General features: G+C 29.8%; 1 protein-coding gene across 2 annotated transcripts in view; it reads right to left on the bottom strand.

Moving 5' to 3' along the window:
• LOC148229503 (uncharacterized) overlaps positions 1-15,231 on the bottom strand; it is a 31,350-nt gene extending 16,119 nt beyond the window's left edge. Inside the window, exon 1 of one of the 2 annotated variants that reach the window (XM_088198293.1) lies at positions 15,098-15,231. The gene's annotated coding sequence lies outside the window, so the exon portion shown is untranslated. Of the gene's footprint in view, positions 1-10,266; positions 10,552-15,097 lie in introns of those variants that run through there. The other variant, XM_088198291.1, reaches the window with a different exon arrangement.
• Between the last annotated feature and the right edge of the window lie 2,787 nt (positions 15,232-18,018).

Here is an 18,018-nt window from a genome sequence, read left to right as displayed (position 1 = left end):
ATGAAATAAAGGATGACAGTTGGGTCCATGATCTAGCATTTGCTGTAGATATTACTGCACATTTAAGTGATCTTAATTTGAAATTACAAGGCAAAAACAAACTCATCACTCAGTTGTACGATGATATCAAATGCTTCATTACAAAACTAAAGTTATGGAAGACACAGTTGTCACGTGAAAATTTGGTTCATTTTCCTAACTGCAAAGAACTCAAAAACAATGTTAATACTGAATCCATATTTACCTTTTCTAAATACCAAAGTCACCTGGATTTGTTGTTGGAAGAATTTCAGAATAGATTTAGTAATTTCTCATATTTGGATGAACAATTTTCATTATTCTCAGCACCGTTCAACTTTGACGTTGTAAAAGCAAAAGAAAACTTCCAGATGGAATTATTAGAAATGCAGTCAGATTCTACGCTCAGAGCTAAGTATTTAGAAGTGGGGATACCTGGTTTTTATTCATACCTTCCCAAAAGCTATACGAACTTAAAAAAACTGTCAATAAAAATTATGGCAATGTTCGGTTCCATTTATTTGTGCGAACAGTTATTTTCATTTATGAAATTAACAAAAACATCCCAAAGAACAAGGCTTAATGATAAACATTTGTCATCCCTAATGAAGGTGGGAACAACAAATACATTTAAGCCAAATTTAAAAACAATTGTGATGAAAAAGAGGCATCAAACCTCAGGGCAAAAATAAAAAATTGTATTTGTAATAAATAAATTATATTTTTTTTGATAATGTAATGTTATATTTTTTTCATCCCATCCTTCAAAATTTCGATAAAAATTATTATACTTAGCGTTAAGAGACGATAGCTTAATGTAGCCGTTGTAGTAAGTATGTAAATTAATTAAATATAATACGAAATGTTACAGTGATTCTTAAGTTTTTTGATGTGGCCCGCCGGCGTGCTCAAAATACCTTATGCGGCCCTTGGTGCCTTTTGAGTTTGACACCCCTGCTTTAGTGTACTTATATATATATATATATATATAATAAATTAAAAAAATATATATTATATATACAGAAAATAGTTAAATTTTGACATTTTAATGCTTATTTATTTTATAATTATATTATTTATGATCAGTCATTTTTTGCACATATAAATAATACAATTAAATATTTATATATACATATATATTGCAATTAAAACAGAGAATCTCGTAATCGATTAGATGTCACACATAACATGCGTGTTGGCTTGTCAAATACCACACCGCAGTTTAATGTTATTATTCAAGATTAACAACAGCAGATATGTCTTTAAAAATAATATTCCAAAAAAAAGAATATAAACCTTTATATTATTTTAGGTTCGGTGATTATTGCGCAAACGAAAATTGCGCACAGTGAAAATTACAAACAACAAAAATTCTGATCATAGACGATCAATACACATATATTTAAGAATACGTAAATATATATAAAACATAATGTCTGTATATGTAACATATGTTAATATTATTTTAATTAAAATATATAATGTTTTAGGATTATTAATACAATTAAATTAGTAATTTACACCTAATTTCCTATAATTACACTAATTTGTACTTAAAAATAGAGAAAAATATAAAGCAGTTTGAATTACAAAAATTAATATTTGACAATCAAACAATCACTTATGTTCATAAATTTGTGTGCGCAATTTTCGTTTGCACAATAATTTGGTCACCACTATGTTAGTATTATATGTATCTTATTTTGTAATTTTCTCTTAAATTTAAAAGCATTTTTTGAGTGGGGATCAGTTGTTTTCATTTGAGTGATAAAACATTTAAAAAACGTTTAGAAAGTCCGTTTTTTATAGTCAAGCTAGAGGTAAAATTTTAAATAAAAAATATGAGTCTTACGAATTATTTATTAAATTTGAACTGGTATTGTGTAGAATGTGTAGCTTTTGCTTATGTTGTATGTTATGCAATATGCAACTAACCAAAAGTTACAAAAATAAGCAGTTAAAATATTTAGATTGTAAGTTTTACAATTTTATAAACATAAAGCTATGAGCGCGAAATACTTAATTACGAATACGGAGTTAATTTATATGTTAAGTTACGTTCATAAGTGAAATACGGAAAGCGGTGCTTCTTCAGCTTATTTGGATATTCAATTATACATTGATTTTATGGGGCCGTTTTATTTGGCCACAAAACTAGGTAACAATGACCTGACGGCAGCTAGGGGAATACATTCATTGGTGGACCATGACGGAGTACAACGACCGGCAGGGCTTCGTCCGCCAACAATTCGATTCTAAAACTTCAATAAAATACTACTGCAGGGGCTCAAAAATTTGTCTAATTGCCACTTGTCACCACCCGTCCAGAAAATGTTTCACGAATTATTGCATAAATCGAGGTATATAACGCATAATAAAATGAGAAAAGATAAAATTCCGCGTTAATTGAGACTTAAACTTTATATAAAATAGAAAGATACGTTACAAAACATCAAGTATAACAAGTTTGTATATAAGAACAAACAAGCACAGAATTGATTTGTGTTTAAAATATAATATTGAAAAACTTTCACATTATAAGACAAGTAATTAAGAACTAAAAAATAATTTTAATATTCCATTATTTTATTTTGTATTTTTATGAAGCATCACTACTATCAGATTCTTATCCATAAGCACAATATTCTTAATTTGACCTTATTAAATAACCAATAACTAATTTTTATCGACTCATTGGCAATTCATGTCTTACTGAAGTTTAATTATATTATATTTAAATCGATATTTAAAACTGTTACTGGCTAGCTGTATAGCTTTTAAATGTCAATGGCTTATAATGTTATTTTGAAGCATCTGTATGCGAAAAAAATATAAATATAAAACATACGATTATAACTTTGCGTTAAAATTCGTTGTGGTAATGAGTGACTAATCTAAGAATTAAAATAGCATATGTATTATTTGAATTTTTCAAACACCCTATACACGCGCCCAATTAAGTCCTATCAGACATTAATAACGGCACGTTCCGATAGCAACTACCCTCACGGCTCAATAAAATATTTAAAATGAACAGCCTGAACTTTACGGCGCCTAATGGGTTAACGGGCAACACACGGTCTTTGTGTCGGCACGACTTTGCCCATCTCCGCCGGTGTAACCGGCAACAAACTAAACAACCCTAAGCGATTTGGGTATCAATTTATGAATCATGCGAATCTGCACAACCAAACTGCCCGAGCTCACGGAAGTCGCCCCTTTTCACCTTCCGACTAGACACTCGAAAAGAAAACTATGCTACACAATATGGAACGGTCCTGATTTATTGACGGGCTACTACTGGTGTGGCTTCGTGAATACGCCGAGTGAACGGATTTATAATTCAGTGCTTTGGTGTATTCTAAAGACTTGGATATATGCAAATAAAACGGGAGAAATGCACAGTGATCCGGCTGAATTTTTTATTACCTCAAAATGAGTGGTGAACGCAATATACGTTAACCTCTAGGCGCATATCTCAAAACTTATAAGGGTTGATTTATGATTATTAATAGTTTTTGAAATTTTGAGTGGCTATTGTGCAATACTAGGCGCTCTGCATGATTTTTATATTCGTTTGAAAAATCTCTAAATTCATTGTTGAAACATCACAAAACTATGGTTTATATTATATTTATCTTTAAAGATATGAACCTACATTCTCCGACATGTGGTAAATTTAATTTATTCAATTTAAGTATTGAAACTTTCTAATACATTTTAATTATGAATAAATATTATTGAAAATCATCATTTTTTTGACTAAATATACAATGGCATTAATAGGCATATATAATATATTTTTCAAAAACATCACTCACTCTCTCGAAATTGCATTGAAGTGTCATTCAATAGTTTATGATTCATGTGGTGACCGTCACGCTTCGCGTACGTTAAAGTGTCCATTGGAAATGGTGACCTCAAAGTGTCACGCCTGTCAAACGATGGAAAATTTTGACGTGCTAAACTAAAAATAAAATTTGCCACGTTCATGCTTTTTCACAATGGCAGTAATGCTTTTATATACTAAAAATGTTTGGCAAGCATTATCATTTAAATGCTTAATTGTGAATACAAATCATGCATTTTGTAAACATTACTGGTTTAACTACACTGTGTGTTTTGTCATGAAAAATTTTGCTTTAAAAAATTTGTTATAGCTCATTTTATAAAACAATGTGTTGTAATATATACGATATTTTAATATAAAAGTAGTATAAAGTAACTGACTGTTTTGTATATGTATTACCTATAGAATATATATTTTATTTTAATACATAAAACTAGACGTTAAAAACAGACCATTATATAAAATAAGATAGTATATTATCATTATAGAATGCATATAAATCTACTATAAATTTATATGTATTATTGTTTTCACTTAAAGACGGAATAGCGTAGTGCGTAACGAATCAGACTAAGTTGCGGGTTCGAGGCCCGGCAGCGCCACTCTAATTTTTTGAAACTCGAAAAAACTGAGCCCAGTTGCAATGACATCTCTTGGTTATAAATTATATTATACATAATAATTTATAATTATTAAAATAGATGTCTCCGATTCCCAGACTTTCAGTTTGGCGGTTTAACCTTTTAAGCGGTATCGCCGTACATGTACGGCGGTCGATCTTTTCCTGTTTTGAGATATCCCAGATAGTTATATATTTACATGTATAACTGAAGATATAATAAATAAAAAAACATTATATTTTTATACTTAATTTTAAATTTACTTTAATGTAAATGAGTTAATTAGAAAATAATACCAATAAATTAAAGAGTAATTTATATGTATTTTATAAGAAATACACAAAAACTGAATAATATATAAAAAATATGTACAATAAATTAACGAAATTTATTAATATTATATAAAAGTGTTTCAATATATTATTAAAACATACTAATACAATAAAGTAGTATAATAAATAAAAAAAATCAAACGTTGGGAATCTTTAATTTTTTTCTATAATTTAATATAAAATAATAATCAATAAATAACAACAGAAATAATATTAGAAAATACGTGAAATAAACTCATTCCCAGGTGCATTACAAATTATTACAAATTAAAATGTAAATTAACTCACTACTCAAAGGATAAATACTTATTTGTAGGTATTCATTATATCGGATCGACTTACTCAGTTGGTACATATTTATCCCATTGTAACGCATTGGGCTTATGCTTGTCAGGTTAAAACAAAAGAATAACTTTTAAAAACGCGTCGTTCAGTATAAGAACAAGTCCCATTTATTTTATGATCAATAATAAAACAATCTACACTAGTGGCATCATATATTACGTGACCAAATATTAGCCATACATTTTGACACATTCATGAGTCGCATTCAATATTGAGAAGTCGTGACGCATATTAAGAAGTAAATTATGCTACATATGCATATATAATATCACATAAAAAAGATAATGGATCACATCAGATGATCAAAGTTTGATATTTGTGCGGCTATACTCTATTTGCGTTAACACAGTCAGTCCGAGATTAAATTATTTAAAAAAATAACTATTGTTTGTACAATCATTACGCATTGGGTAAATCTGTCAGAGTTATGATAAAAATAAATAAATAAAATATTTGCAAAGTTCTTTACATAATGTCGTAAAAATGTGAGTTTATGAGAAGTAGTAGTCTGAGATTAGTCGTTTTCCCTATAAATATGCGTGATGAAGAGCATTTAAGCCCTTTTGTATCTAAGCTCCTCAAAAACTATATAGATATATTGGTTTATACGCTATTACTATGTACATTGGTTTCTACGATTAAATGCCACGTTACAAAATAGTATATATCATGCGCTGCCTTTTATTAACTACTAAATTTAGAAACCAATCACACGCAAACCGCATTTATTTACAGAACAACAATTTTAGCAGAGCAATTTTCAAAATTCATTGTAATTACAGATATCTTTTAGAAACTATTTATGTATACTAAATATATATTTTGCTAAAGCGCCGCTTTACGAAAAATAAAATCAATTACCGTGAATTACCAAGTATATGAAGCAATAAAGTGAAGATCGTATAAAAGGATAGACGTAACCATAGATATAAAATAGCAGTAAAGATAAATTGTAAGATGATGCGAGCAACATTTATGACTATACACGCTCTTTCTTATCAAACTTATGTTCTGAAACACCCACGGCTTTATAAATGGATAAGCATGAAATTTATTATTATTATTTTCGTTGTGTTAGATCAGTATCAGTTTTCTCTCGGTATTACAACGCTTCTGATCTTAAAACGAACAATTTTTGACCTCTCATAAATTTATTGCATTTTGTCACTGTTCTATTACTGAGTATCGTGAACACACTTATACAATAATAGTGAGCAATAAGCACCAATCTAACACGAAGACACTGTCCAGTACGTGACATAGAACATGTTTACAATTCTATTCATTGACACTAATTATTCACGAACATAGAATTGAGTGCATTTATTTTTTAGTAATTGACTCTGGCGTGAATATGAGACGTTTATAAGAGAAAATGATGAGTTGAAAAACACGAGGAAAGTCTCTTATACAACAATTTAAAGTAAGAGAAAGAATACAAAATTTAACGCATTATTCCAATATTTATTATTTCACTAACGATTAGCTTCCAAACGCTTATCACGGATCTGGGTGTTTATGTTATTAATTACGTTTGATTAAATTTAAGTGTTTTCATTTATAAATGGAGCCTTAATTATTTTCACTTTATAGAATCGTGAAGTTGTATTTATACTATTTACGTTACCATGTAACGTAAACTTTGAACCTGTATTTTATTATGTATGCTTACAGAAGATTGGTGCAATCAATAATGCATCGAAACGACGTACATTTGCATTGGAAGTGGACAAATTAGGTTAAAAATCCGTCACGCAAACTAAATGTAACACACAGCACTAGTTTGGTTGTCAAAATAACATAACATGTCATCGATCGGAATGGACTAGTTTAAGTGTTTGAATGTGTGTATATAAATGCATATGGTATCTAAGGGGAAACTTCTCTTTGGCTACTGAAATTTGGCGCTGACACATAAAGTGAATGATATAAGTGAAGTAATTACACCGTAAAACAAACATTTTGCTACCGAGAGTCGATATATGGACTTTTTTATTTTTTAATTTTACGTATAAACAATTTATTGTATCTAAATAGTGTATTATAAAAATACGAATGAATTGGTGGGAAAAAATAATTGATATTGTCTGTTTCAATGCAACGTGAAATTTAATGCTTGTTTCTTATTCGAACTAAAAAGCGATTGTAAAAAATCATATAAACTGCGAAAAGACTTTTTAATTGTCAAGGGATATAAAAATGTAAAACTATGTACTTTAAAAAAATTTGAAGTAATAGCAAATAAAAAGATTTTTTATTTCGCTTACTCGTCCCTTGTTTATAGAAGACTGATCTTTTCAATGTTGTTTTTTTTAGTTAATTTTCTAATAACATTATTATCTTATTCTATGAAATGCTAGGCAGTTTTTAAAAAAAATGATTTTCATATTGTTTAGTATCTAATAGTTGACTGGAGAAAAAATATTAAAAGCAAACATTAGTGATTTTGAATGAATGAATTTAAGCAAAATTATTCTAGTAGCTAATTTAGTGATAAAAAATCGACCTCAATATTTTAAGCGCTTAAAGAATTTACCAAGAGGACAATTTAAATGAGCAATATATTAAATAATTGTTCCATAAAACGAATTATTTGCGCATTACTGTTGAATAGAACAGGTTCAGAAGAAAATATTCGAAGATTTGCCATACATAAATAATTCATTTTATGAAACAAAGTATTTATTTAAATGCACATATCTCTAAAAATAATTTCCTGTTAAACATCACCGATTTAATAATAAAAACATGCTTAAGCAATATAAAGAAATTTTAAATATTTTATATTGAATTATAAACATATTAAGCTCTTTGAATACTAGTGATTTTATTTTAAAATAAAATATTTTGTATGTGTGGGTATATTAATATATTAATTTAATTTTAATAGTATAAATATAATATTAATTTATTGCGATTTTGTTAAAGCAATTTTTCTTGTGGAATTTTCATTTGGCGTAAATCGAATGACGGGTGTATTTAAAAAGCACTCTTCTTTATCCTTTCAGATTAAGGAAGAACCTTACTTTTTATTAGCACGGCAATAAATTGGTAAATTAAAGATATTCAATCCTTTTATTATACCAATTATTAAACAATTTTTTAGATTTTTATTATGTCTTTAACCACAGACTGATTTTTCTTTTTGTGTTTTGGCAATAACTTGTATATCAATTATCATATATATAAATAACTACTTATATTCCAAATAAATGAAAGATTACAATTATTTGTCGAAAAGAGTATATACATTTTACTAAAAATAATTATACGTATTTTTTCCCTATTTGTTTTATTTTTCTCTCGTAAGCTAGAAAATGATTGTGAACCAGCAACATGTACTTAATTTTAATGAATTATTAATCTTGTAATAAACGTTTATTTTTTTCTAAAAAAAAAACAACGAGATATAACACCTTTAAAATGAGCGCTAGAAGAGGAATTATGTATGATATTACTTTCCAAAAAGTTTTTTTCGATAACATCCTAAATAGGATATTTTATTTTATTTATAATAAATACATATGTACATATATCAATGACAGCAAGAAGTATATTTTTAGATTGATTGAAAAAAAATTAGTAGTCCAAATAGCAATAAAAATGTTAAACAGGCTCTTTGAAAGCACTTTTATATAATATTTGTCACTTTTATATAGACCACTCTCACTATCCACTTAATTTCTAAATGGGTTTTGCGAAAGAGAAACTTCTTGAAAATTGTGTTAGATATACTATATCTCATTTGAATAAATCAAATATTATATTGAAATTAGAATGACCGGGTACCTGTTAAAAATATCAGGGTATTCTGTTCTTTAAAAAAGTGTAAGTACAAGTTTACAGTTTGACCTTGAATGAATGGACATTATTTTATGTTGTCTTTTTTTATTATTAATTAATAAAAATAATAATAATGTCAATACCGGTACTATTGCAATCTCTGGTAGGGATACTTCATATGATGCTTTTACTGCTTTTTTATTGATACAACCAGTGTCAAAATTGTTTCGCGTATTCTCGGTAATCGCTACATGCCAGGGGTCCGTGGAGTCCAGTTTAAGAACCACTGCCGTAAACCGACATTGGTTGTATAAAAAGATAATATTAAGAACTTAATTAGATATATAGTCCTTATAAAATTAAATTACTACAAATTTTAAAGCAAATTGTCGATTAAAAGATTATAAATTTGTTGCAGAAATTTTTGAGGCGTTAATTTCAATTTGTTTTTAAGGCAAAATTATTGCTAGTATAATATGAAAATGAAATAATACTGCTGAAGCGTATTTACAAATCCAATTTAAAACTAAAAATGAAATTGGTAGGATTATCTGTATGGGATTCCTAAGCAGCGATTGTGCTTCGATTTTTTTTCTGTCTTTGTAGCAAAAGGTGAAAGATCATTTAGTGTTTTGAAAAAAATTAAAACTTTCTACGATCGGCAATGAGTTAAGAGCGATTAAATGAACTGGTAATACTTAACGTTAATTACCAGATAGCACGTATTTTTTACTATTCCGAAATAATAACTGAATTTGCTTGTGGAAAAGCGCGAAAAGCTTCTGTGAAATAATGAAATGTTATAATCGAATGAATATTAAATACCATTGATTTTATTGTCGTGCCCACATATATTTTTATTTATGAAGGGCCTCCAAAGTTGCACAGGGTCTCGCATTTTCTCTGAAAGGCCCTGTGTACATGCAATTTGTTTGCAGTACAAAATTTATTTTTTCTGGAAATGAAAAATTACACTATCAGAAACACTTAACTAAAACAATTTTTATAAAAGTTCACAATGCTTATTTAAATATCATATAATGTTTATGTCTGTATTACTGAGCTTATATCTAAAATAAATAAATTACGTCTATACTTGTGTTAGTGTAAGAAATTGCATTGATTTTTTTCGAGATTGCGATATGATACTTAGGTAGTGTTTATATTGATATTTTTTAATAAATAGTTATAATATTAAATTAAAATTATCGACTTATTTAAATAATGCATACATCGTGCCATGATTGAAATGTACTGGACTAAAAAAACATGACGTCTGACACATTCAATTTTTGAGGTTGTGTTTTGGTATACGTACGTGAAAATGTTTTCTGGCAACGGACGCTTCACCATGCCGACGTTCAGAAGCAAAGACGATGACAGCGTTTATCGACAAAACAAAAAGTTGTTGGTAAACAAGGTCCAGAGCGCCGGGGCGCGTGCAGCGGCGTCGGCGTCGCGGAAACGAATCGGCGCACTAGCCGACATTTCCTAACCTAAAAGCTGCGCGGAGGGGCGCTCGCTTCGCTTTCCAGATTCGTCGCAAAAACGACGAGACAGACTGACCGATTGCTACAACGGATGAGATGATGCGGATCACCGCGAATCACCGCGGATGAGAGTGATGTTGTATTTTGTGCGAAACTGTTGACGACTGTGTGAAAATCAATACGACCCTAGGTACTAGGTAGGCGCCCCCACCCGCCTACGGTTCAACCTGTCCCTGCTTATGTCGCTGTGTATTGTTTTATATAAATGCAGGTGCTTATGGGACTTCATCTTACATTTATTATTCATACTTAAATTTGTTTGTGAATTATGCACTATAGGTTAGTGCCGGAAGCGCTCGTTAATTGTCAGCGAGGAGCTCCGCCCTATTTCATTGAACGGCCAATTATAAATTTACTGTATATTTTAAATATACAAATACTTATATACATTTTGAAACTCTTTACTGTTATACTGTTTATAATAGCTACTATTTTGAAACAATACCGCGGACCAGTCTGGCTTAAGAACTTTTCCAAAATCATTTCTTGATAAAATTTTAATCTAATTGTATCTGCAAGGCTACGAACAAGGTTAATGACTCAAATTCATCTACGATGAAATATTACATTTAATAGTGAATCAGTAATAACACTAAAATATTTGTTAATATAATCAAATTAGCATTTTAAATAAAAGTAATAAAAACTACTTATATTACTATAAGAGTAAGACCCTTTGTCCATCGGTGCAACGTGACTACGATTTAAGTCAAAAAATTGTCACATGAGTGATGGACGGGAGTCGCTTCACAGTCGGACCCTTGTCTCGTCCACTTGCAACGAAACCTTCAATCAACTCGCGAAGGACTCGAATGAGATGCTCCTGATATTTTCATAATATAGGTAGACCATTGCAGGAGAGTTGCGTCAGTCGACGAAGAACGTGCAACGCAACTCTCATTCAACTGTCCTAAAAAAGTTGGGTTGCAGTTGCGTTATTTCTGACTATCGTAAAGATATTTTAAATAACTACCGTGTTAATGGCAACAACCAGTTAGGGTAGGCTAAAATATATAAACACAGAGTCGTTCCAAAATTTACTGATTCTGACTTTAACAACTGTAATAAATCAATATTTTTAATTTTAAAAATCAAAATCGATATCAATATAAATAATGAAAATGATTTTCAAATTATTGTATAAAAAAGGTTAAAAAAATAAAATAAGATTAATTGTTATGATTTTTTTTCAAAATTTATAGTTTTATTATTTAAAAAAATCAAAAATATATACTAAAAATATATTTATAAAGAAAAGAAAAAACTGAGCTCAGTCTATTTTTTATGTTTCCGACTCAGAAACGTTATTTCAGATTTTTCTGGGGTAGGGAGGGGGACAAAAGTGGGTCAGTCAGTGGTCGCTTTTTTAATATTTTGATATTACAGTATTTAATGACATACATTTTTCTGCCTAAATTTAAAGGGGGTGGGGCTATTGCCCCACCTGACCCCCAGCAGTCCATCAATATTATTTATAACAATATTACGACTTAAAATAAGTAATAATCGAATGAAGCATATCTAAACCGAATTTTCCTCAATAGGAGAGCGCGAAAAATAATTATCAAAAATCCACGGCAAAAGCAATAAAATAATGTTGTCGCCGTCGCAGTAGGAACGCTTCTTATAATTCAAAATCGATAGCAATATAAATAATGAAAACGATTTTCAAATTATGAAACGGTAATTATTTAAAAAAAATTATAATTGTATTATTTTTAAAAATCCCACATTTATTATTTATGTGCGACACATTAAAAAAATATTTATAAAAAAAAGGATTTGAGTAGGCCAATTTTTTATGATTCCGACTCAGGGACGTCATTTCAGTTTTTCTGAGGCGAGAGGAGGGGGGGGGGACAAAAGTTAGCTAGTCAAGGGTCGTTTTTTTTAATATTTCTATATCATTGAGATTCATAGTCATGCATTTTTTTGCTAAAATTTAATGGGGAGGGGGGGGGGGGTAATGCCCCCAGCTGCCCCCCAGCAGCTAATCAAGACATTTTATAATAATATTATGACTTACAATAAGTGAGAATCGAATGAAGCATATTTAAAGCAAAATTTGAGCGCAAAAAACAATTATCACTTCTCAGAAGTCAAAAATCCACGGCAAAAGCAATAAAATCGAGTTGGCGTAAGACTTTTTATAACAATGATACGAATTACTAAAAGTAAGAATCGAATAAAGCATATCTTCACCGAATTTAGACTAATAGGATAGCGTAAATAACAATTATCCCTTCTCAGAAGTAGAATCCACGTCAAAAGTAATACAATCGTTTCTTCCCCGGCGTAGTGGGAACGATCGGCTATCTAGCGTTCATATTGGGACTTTTTATAAAAATTATATGACTTACTATAAGCGAGAATCGAATGAAGTATATTTAAACCGAATTTTAACCAATAAGAGAGCTCAAAAAACAATTATCCTTTCACAGAAGTCAAAAATCCACGTCAAAAGCAATAAAATCGTGTCGGCGCCCTCGCAGTGGGAACGCTTGGTTATCTAGATCTGACTTTTTACGACAATATTACGACTTACGATAACGTTCGCACTGCGATGGCGCCGACACGATTTTATTACTTTTGACGTGAATGTTTGCCTTCTGAGAAGTGATAATTGTTTTTGCGCCCCCCTATTGGCCAACATTAAATTTGAATATAATTGGACCAACACTCTTATATTAGAAATGGTTTGAATATACTTTGATAATCACTCTTATATCTATGTAGTAATATGTGAGATGTGACGTCTGTCTATTTCTTATTTCGCTAATTTTCCCCTGAGAGATGAGTTGAGTTAGTTTGTTCTAAAACTATAATTAGTTTAAAGACTTTTATTAGGTTAGGTTTGGGTTTGAACAGCAGATAGACGTTTCGCAACTATTAAATTGAGTTTTATATACATTTTAGCAGCATAAGTTTAATTATATTTTCGTTAGTAGAAATATATATCTACTAGTGAAAATATATTTAGACTTCACTAGTGAAAATATAGCTTCACCAAAAAATACGCATTTATTGTAACATTTATATATCGCATGTAAATAAATTATGATAAGTATGTATATTTATATATTGCTACCTATGGAAAAGTTGAAATCATATAATTTTAGTAGCACCTGTTGATAAATTATATATTCATTGGTAAAAATATATTTCTACCGGTGAAAATGTATTCGTATATGACCATTGAAATGGCATTTAAAACATATTTTCGAGATAGCGAGAATTTTTGATTTAGAATCAGGGAGACCATTTTTGCTTTTAGGAATATTTCGATTTCATTAAAAGTCATAGTATTTCATTAAATGGTATAAATCAGTGACTAATACCTGAAAGTTGTGGGTTCAAATCACCTATAGACCCTAGTGTTTTTTAATTTCTAACGTTTTAAATTTAAGTGAACTTGTACTTAAATTTATAAATTATAATATGTTACATAAAATAATCTTGCATAATGTTTTATATAGACATTATTTTATTTTAACCTTTTACCGACCGTAAATGTTTTGCAAATGTGCGAATTTCACTTTTTAATTTAATCTTTTGATACAATATAAATATAGTTAAGATTTGTTTTAGAAAATGTCATAAATATATATAAAAAGATCGACTTTATAAAAAAACAATACCTGCATTATTATCTATCCTCTTAAAACCTCTGTAAATTTTTACGCTTGACTTTAGCTATAACTTTCCGTTAACTTGTGAATTCAAGAATTTAGAATTTTCATAAGCAATCATTCCAGCTGTCACAAACCATACGCTAATCATTGTAAAATTAGAGATAAACAGCTACGGTGTATTTTTTGTAACATTTTCGTATCGTAAACAAAGCGATTTCGATAATAAAGTGGTTCAATGCTACCGCAAAATACTTCTAAATTATATCTAATTTAAAACTGACATAATAATTGTTTCTCAAAATATGAAAAACAACATGTTGGTTTATCAGAGCTGCATACGTAAAATAAAGGTATGTAAAATATTTTCGCCTGAAAACTCTCATGAAGGGTTGGAATTCACATCCAAAGCTTCATGAATTAATTACTTTGCTACGGTAGAAATAGCCGAAGCTTTCGATTAAAACGCAGTTATTTATACGACTCGCAAATACGAACTTCTCTGTGTAAATGAAACCTTTGTTACTATGAAATTTTTGTACAAAATGAAATTTCGTCGGATAAAACCTTTCACATCGTTTGAACAAGGAAATATATTTGTAAACATTTTATAAAACACATCTTTAAATATAGCCAGATATATATAAATTCATGATATTTATGTGTGTACACTTTATAAAAAACAACAACATATAGGTCGTGCGCTGATTCACTTTTATGCGTATCTTCATACATTCTAAATTTTGGCGCCCTGCCTATTCTGGCGCCCGGGGCTAACTCTTCCGCTCTCTGTTCTGAATAGAGCGATGAAAGGTAATAAAACTGATTTAAATAAAACGCGATGCTCTTTACTAAAAGTAAAAACTTTATATAAGATGTTTTATTCAATGAATTATTGTGATAAGACTATCTAGTTACTATCGCAATATATATTTTTAAAAGTTATAAATGCATCTAGAAAAAAACTTACTTCTGCTCAAATAAATTTGGCATAAATTCCACACGCTATATAGCACTGGTTTAGAATATATATAACTTTAATAAACAAATTTTAAAATATCTATTAATTAGAAACACGTCTTCTTGCGTCAGAATTACCGCGCGACTGATTAAACTTACTTATGATTATTTTGTATATTTCATCATACAACGACATTGATAACGCAATATTTTTTTCCTTTTCACTATTCAGATATAATAAAAAAAAATTAAAAGCGAAAAAAATAATGATATGGAATAAGCCGCATTAAATTTAAGAATGAACAGATATAATCTGAGTTTGTCTTTTATATTTATAGAGATCTACAGTGTGATTATTTAGTGCTATTGTTTAGTAAAAGAAAGCTTTAAGTAAAATTTTATAGTCCTTTTCTTTAAAGTGGAAATAATTGGCGGATCTAGTAGTAGATGTAAATAAAATCACTGTTCATAATAGGTAAACAAATAATCACAATATCAGAAATTTTTGAGTTCTATAAAGTTAGTTAAAAAGATTTATTTTGAAATAGCGTAAAGAAATAAAATGGAAAAAACTCCTAACAAGGTTTTTAAATAAAAATAATCAAATATATCTAGTCAAAACTGTGCCATTTTTTGATAATAATATTAAGCAATGTATATGTTACATTGACTGTGTATTTATATTTTCATCAATATAAATATAAATATACACTTTCAGTGAAATCATATTAGAATACATTTTAAGCGGTAGATATATATTCTTACTAGCGAAAATATAATTTAACTGATAGGCGCTAGTGAAATTATATATCGCTCTAAAATATTTATAAAATTTAATTTGTCAGTTGCGAAACGTCTATTTACTGTTAAAATCCAATTTTAAAATAAACGAATTAATTAAACCCAACTGTTACAGTGAATGTGTATTTTTCAGTAAAGTAATATTTCACTTGTATAAATATAATTTCTGTAAATAAATAAACTGCATTTATCTACTGCACGGAAGACGCAAAATTCCCAAGTAGCGTACAGGATTTAAAAAGTGGTGTTCACAACTGTCAGTTGAAGATTATCACTACAATATACTATGGAGATTTTACTAGAAATCGCAAAAAATCCAAATCTTAAGAATTTTTTTAATGAAAAAAATAATGGGTAATATATAATAAAGGCTTATTTTTCTATTAAAAAAAAACTGTTTTTTAAGCACTAGTTTAAGTCACAGAGAAGCTTTAAAAATAAAAAGTTTAAACGCAGACTCTTAGGAGGACCTTACTCTGCGGAGGAAGATGTCTTAAATGAAACCCGATCGGTAATATTCAAAAACTTGGCGCCGGGACTTTTTAATGGGGGCGTCCGGGCAAGGACAGAAGCTTTGCGATTAGCAAAAAACTGTAACGGCCTGTTAATATGCCTTTAATGATGGGCAAAGGCTTATAGAAAACTGGCGTCAGGCCTAGAATAAAAAGAAGTGCACTGTAATTTCTGCTCTTACCCACGACTCAAGAATAACAGCTAGCGTCATTCAAAACTGTTATTCTTGGCGTCTGGTTATATATAAAGAGGTTTCGCAGCACTGTTTAGAAATGTGTAATATGCCAGTTTTTCCTAATATTTTTTAGAAAAGTCTTGTCACGATTTATATATAATATTTAAAGAAGATTCCCAAGCACATACTTTTCACTTTTGAGTGGCAAAAGTCGTATAAATACAAATTGTATTTTTTTTACATTAGTTTTATATGTTGCTCTAGTAATATGTTTCTTTGATGCTACAACTTTATATATTAAATATATGTATAAAGATATTAAAAAAAAACTAATTCAGTAAATAAGGATAAAAATATCAATAAATTTTGATGCAAATGATAATGATATAATGAAACTCGCGTTAAAATCTGTGACCAAAAATAATCATTCATCAATAAGGATAAATTAGTCAAAGTCTTAGTTATGACCTGAACTAAAGGGTTTCTCATAAATAACACGCAAAAATTCTCCGGTGCTTGGAATGAATATTTATTTGTTATGAAACGGTCACGGGAAACAATATATCACTGGAAGACAAATAGCACCGTAAGGCTACAAAATTCACGTTGCGCAATTCAAACTTGGAGATATCCATCAAGCAAAAGGCGTACACTTATTTCGTTGTTCTAAGAAGCAAGTGCAACGATTATGATTGGTCAGAAAGCCCTGAATACTTCAGCCTGGACTCCAATTGGCAGACCGGCAGACACTCGAAGCGCCCGCCTGCGGACAACATACTGTCATGGGTGCTCGCACCAGAGAGGGATCAACCCTACCATACGAACACCGCAACAGAGAGGGATCAACCTCCGTAATACCGTCGCTGCCACACAAACCAGAACTCTCCCACAGACAACATCCCTGCGCCAGTTTCTCCACCACTGTTCAGAGAAAACATCGCGCCCATTTGAGTCTGTCGCAATATGTAATATAATCTAAATACAATTTTCACTAGTTTCCAATTGCAACTTACTGGCTGCGAAGTCACTGTGCTAAAATAAAAATGTTTTAGGTTAAGGAGAGAGTTTCAGATATTGAAAACAAATGGATTACTTACTTCAAGTATAGATTGCTCACGAATTTCCAACTATTTTTAATGCAGAAATATTTATTTCATAAAGATAATTGACAAAATTTGAGATGCATTTAATTTTTGACAGAGATATATGCTTATACTTAAAATTGTATGGTTTTTTGAAGCATATTTACGTCTAATTAGCCAGTTTTGGTTCTTTTTTTCTTAAAAACTAAGAACAATAATTTATTATTTTTGCTAAAAATTGTTTTCAGTTTCTGCCTAAACAATCTTTGAAACTACCAGAGACTAATTCCGACGTTTAATTGGCTTCTGACGCACAAACGCCGCTAATGAATGGGCCACCTCATTCGTAGTAACCAATTC

This window comes from Plectrocnemia conspersa, unplaced genomic scaffold (assembly GCF_051122295.1).
Source record: "Plectrocnemia conspersa isolate PC_06_02 unplaced genomic scaffold, ASM5112229v1 ptg000011l, whole genome shotgun sequence".
Taxonomy (NCBI): Eukaryota; Metazoa; Arthropoda; class Insecta; order Trichoptera; family Polycentropodidae; genus Plectrocnemia; species Plectrocnemia conspersa.
Note: the sequence above shows the minus strand (reverse complement) of the source record. Positions and strands in the feature narration are given on the sequence as shown.